The sequence below is a fragment of the Pinus tabuliformis genome, chromosome 5_2, assembly GCF_031772625.1.
Source record: "Pinus tabuliformis cultivar Carrire ecotype Pingquan chromosome 5_2, CPIR1, whole genome shotgun sequence".
NCBI classification, from domain to species: Eukaryota; Viridiplantae; Streptophyta; class Pinopsida; order Pinales; family Pinaceae; genus Pinus; species Pinus tabuliformis.
The window spans coordinates 893,687,158-893,692,398 of NC_142306.1; positions in this window are offsets into that span (position 1 = coordinate 893,687,158).

Sequence of the window (5,241 nt, forward strand, 5' to 3'; positions counted from 1 at the left end):
CGTTGATCTTTAGGTTGAGAAAATGGAGCACACCAACCAAGAAATTCCCCTTGGTGGAAATCCTAGTCCCTTCTCCTCTTGGGGAGATGTTGGTGCGCCCCATATGGCCACATTGTCGCTTCCAGGACTGACAATTGGCCTGCCGGTCTGGCTCTTCTCAACCAATGTCGTTCAAAACACCACTATTCCTGAACAATCAAATCAACAGTTAGACCAGACCAGAGTTACCCACCAGCCTTCTACTTCATCTAATTCTTCCTCTCCTCCTTCCTCTTCGCTTGACGGAACTGGTAAAACAAAAAACCAAGTTCCTAAGGAGAAGAAGGAAAAGAAGAAGAAAGAGAAGAAGAAGAAGGAGCCAAAAGCGACTGGGGGCAAACAAGTGGCGTCTGACAGAAGTCCACACACAGCACTGACTAGGCCTAAATTGCCATGTGTCATATGCAAGGGAGACCACTTCCACAGAGATTGTCCCTGCATCCCACGGATACTAAGGGACTGGTCTCCCTGATTGCACAATTCGGTGGCGTCAACCTCTGATAGCCATGTTGACAGCACACCGTCAACTAGTGAAAGTGAAGCCACAGGACAGAGAGGGAAAGCTAGATTTCCATACAAACTGTGTGAAGGCAACCATGCCATCCACCGTTGTCCCTTCTTAGACGAGGTTAAAGGAGTTTTGGAAGATCGCCAGGTTTTACCAGTGCAACTTCCTCCTAGATAACAAAAACTCCTACCAAGTCCTTCACCAGTTGAGAACCCGGCTGGCCCGCTCAGGTGGTCAGCCGAAGCACCTATCATTGAGGATGAACCGTCTAAATCCATACCTGACGAAAGTCAAAAGGTTGAGGCGGCAGTTGACCCGGTTTTGCCTTCAGAGGCTCTATCTTCGAATGATACCATCACAGAGGAGAATAAAGACGACACCGTCCAAATTCTCTTCATCAACACAGACTCCGACGAACAAGGGGGAAATTTGCCCATTCCTTTATCGTAGGAAGGAACTTCGTCAGAGTCATACCCGGCCGTCTATTCGCTCCCACCACCAAGCAACCTAGTTGCCTCATTCGACTGGAACCAACTAGGCAGACCCCGTTTGCCAGCAAGCATACCATTCAGAATTATCGTTCAAATATATAGAATGGTAATGGCTGGCACCATCATCGATGAAGGGTCATCTGTGAGTATCCTTTCCTCTATTGCTTGGAAAGCGCTTGGTTCGCCAGCGCTTTTGCCTGAAATGAGAAATCTGACAGGCTTTGATAAAGGAACCAGTCGACCTTTAGGGATCCTCCCCAATGTGCCCATCACATTGAAAGGGAAGACCGTTCAAATGAACGTGATGGTCGTTCAAGGACCCTTGGATTATAGCCTACTCCTTGGACAAGACTATATATATTGCATGGGAGCCATCGTCTCCTCAATCTTTAGAGTAATGTGTTTTCCGCATGAAGGAAAAATGGTCAAGCTCGTGGACCAACTTTCATTCCCCAGATCACGCATCGCAAATAGTCATATACCATCCCTAAATGGTCTCTTCACTCAAGAAATGTCTCAACCCACGGTCCGTCCTCCTGATGAGTGCGAGTAATCCAGGAGGATATGACTGGAACCCAGGGGGCATGCGTCCTGGTCTGCTTCGGCAGGAAAACTTTAGGTATAGGGTAGGTTTCCGCGGGAGAATATGACTAGTCTGTACCCCGCCCATGCTGGAAGAGGGTTATTCTAGAATAAGATTCTTTTGTCAAAGTTACGTGTTTGGCACTAAGGTCATTCACCTTTGTCTACCTCGGTAGACACCGCCGAAGAAGTGTCTTGTTTGAAAGATTAACGAGACAATCTTTGGGTAACCTGAAAGAGGTAGGCCTCTCCCGGTAAAACAAATGTTTTATTGGACTAAGAAGGGGTAACCTTGAAATCGTACTTTATGCCTGGGGGCATGCAAAACTTTTGGAGTGCAAGCAAGGGGCGGCTATTGATTTTTTAAATTTTTAGGTCCTCCCTTTAAACCTGTAGGTCTGACCCTTTAAACTCGTAGGATTAGTCGTTTCCGGACTTGCATAACGAAAGGATCCAGGAGCAAAGCTTTGTAAGATGAAGCTCCATAAAAAATAACATCTTCAATGAGACATTCTTATCATATGACTGGGTTAATTGAGCAGTTTTAGCACACAGTTCATGCTCGTTTAAAAATAAACGCAAAATCCGAGCAGTTTTAGCGCATAGTTCATGCTCGTTAAAAAATAAACATAAGATCGAGCAAATGTTTCCACCCGCGTTTAAGCTTGTTAAAAAATGAACTATTCCGGTAAATAACCACAATGAATGTAATATCATCAGCCATTAAAGCCTTGGTCATGTTTGCCCATCACCTCCACTTTTCCATTGGCCAATCGTTCACCTCCATATGATTGTTTACCCATTTTGAGGAACAGCTGCGAAGAGTGATTTCACTAGCCATCCTTGTGACACTGCCGTGATTGGAAAATTCCAACCCGTACCTGGAATCAGCTGCTAACCTTTTTATCACTCATTCCTCAAAAGAAGAGTCTTCTTTAAGCTCTTTTCATCTGACTCGTAAAATATGAAAAGATTGCCGAGTTTTGGCCTTCCAGCTCGATAAAGTGACCGGAAGTGCTATCCCTCCTCTAGATTTTAATCTTTTTGGACCTGAGGGATTATTGCACAAAAAGATCGAGCGCTTGTTTTGTTCAGCTCGTTAAAACTATCGAAAACTCATCCCTTCTGTATTGTTTTATACTTTTTCGGACTTAAGGGATTAGATGACGAAAAAGGACTTTTGGAGTTAACTTTATGTACCTTTTTAGACTCTCTAAAAATGAAAAGGACCGAGTTATCCTTGTCGTTAGACTCGTTAAATGCATTAAATAGCGACAAACTTGTCTTTAGACGAGAACGAGTTTCACTATTGCTAGGCTCGTTAAAACATAGCGATGGGCTTGCCCGAAGGGCAAGTTATGGAACAAGAATATGTTATCCTCCTCAAGCTTGACAAAAATAAAGAGGTATTGGTCAGCAATGACTGGGGAAAAATTGGGAGAAACTCAAGAAAACTTTGATGGTAGCAAGTCGCTCTTGAACATGACACTTTTCCTCCGTACCACAATCGGGTTGGGTTGTTTCATTCACTGGTCACATCACCATGGTCTCGCCATACCATCCATATTTGGGGTAATGCTACCGATCCATCGCATAAGTGTCGCCATATGTTCAAGAGAAGTCATTCAGAGAAGTCAACCGTATCCCATCCACTGCCATACATTATCCTTCATCCTTTCATGACCGCCACCCTGAATCATATATCATCAGATCGTTTTCACCTCCATCAAAATCATTTGCTCCGTTCCGTGTCATTGATGTGGGATTCATTAAGGCCCTCCTTTGACGGATCGCTTCTTTTTGACATCAGCTCATTATCCAAGAAGTTGATCTAGGAACAACCCCTTCAGTACTTTGAAGCTTGCATGCCTCAATGGCAAGTTTCTTACTTCCGGCGACAGGTATACATCAATGACCTTCGACCGAAATATTTTGCGTGGTGTTCGACGCCAAGTCCTTTATTCACACCACGTGAATTGTACTGCAGTACCTTGAGGGTCATTATCATCATCGGTGATTCCTCTCGCGCTTGTTAACGGTTTACCTCATTGATCGGTAATCAAGCGATGTCTTTCCATGTTTGACTTCAAAACATTTCTCACATGGATCGACTTGTACTTAGAGTGAAGATCGAACGAATTTGAAGACCCCGGATCTAGTTTCATCCATCCGGGCTGCGATATATATTAAGGAAAAATAAAGACATTGACATGTACATCATTGCAGCAGATAATCATCCTACCCCAAAGGATGATAATTTCATCAAATTATCAGTCTACCATCAGACGATTGTCTGTTCTATGTACAGAAAAATGAATTTATAAAGCTGAGCATGGGAATGCCCGCCTGAGCTAGATCATGAAAGCAGTATGAAAAATAATGTATTGTATTGTATCTTATTACAGGTCTCCTCCCAGCAATGAATGAACTTCGGATCCTCCTGATAAAGCATTTCACCCGATAAACGACCTCATACTTTAGGGGGCAACTGTTATAGACATTTTTGTGCCTTACAGCTATAAGCATGAAATGTCCATAATCTAAGGGATCCAAAGTCCCTAAACATGTTGTTCCTACCCCTAGAGGAACAAGGCTAACAAACCACAGCAATTCACAAAAGTTCTCCACCAGAAACTGCTCAAAAACAAGTCAATTCAGGATCAATTCAGAGGCTCCACTAGCTGTCTGCGCTGAAATGCAGAGATTGCACTGGCTAGGTGCACTGCAACGCAGGTAGAAGCACTACCAGGGTGCGCTGAGCGGGAAGTGACAAATGGAAAATTCATTCAACGAGGTGGAAAGACCCTGGAAGCTTCCAGAATCTTCTCCAATGACACTTGCCTCAAGGAATTCGACTAGTGATGAGTAAGAGGCTCTTAGTCTCCAAGTGGAAGCAAGAACTGACAGAGGGAGAGGACACTAGTCAGATCTCAAGCTGACTCATCCTCTCTCCAAACATCTATATATGGATCTCTCCTCCATGAGATCTGAAGGCTGGAATTTTGTTATTGCAAAGAATTGCTGTTGGTTTGAGATTGGAATCATTGGGTGCTTAATGCTTTGAAGGAAGGTGAAGATAGGAATTTCATTTGTTGGGAAGGAGATGCTGGATTGGAGCCCTCTGGGTTGTATCTCTTCCTGAACCTTGTTATTCATCAATAAAGCTATTTTGGTTTCTCCTATATACTGATGTATCTTTGATGTATGATTGCATTAGTATGTTTAGTTTATTTCTAATCCTGAACTAGTTATGAATATGAATCTATGTCTTTGTGTAGTGTTCTCTTCTTGTGATCTTGCAGGAACCTGTTGAAGCTGGGCGAGTGAGAAGGCAAGTAGCTAGGAACTCTCAAAGAGAAGAGAAACCAGATCGAGGGACAAACGGAAGACACCGGTTAGTCCATCCATCTCTCTTCATTCTTAATTCATAAAGGAAGAATACTAGAATAGCTGTTTTTGTTTGTTGTTAAGGCACTGTCACACCTTAGGTGGATAGGATCGTCCTGCATAGGCATTTTTCCCCACAACACTAAGGATGAGCTTCATGATGTGGATCAGCCACAAGATGAAGTTCATGGAGTGCAAGAGACCACTCATGCAGCACTAACCATCAGAGGGCGA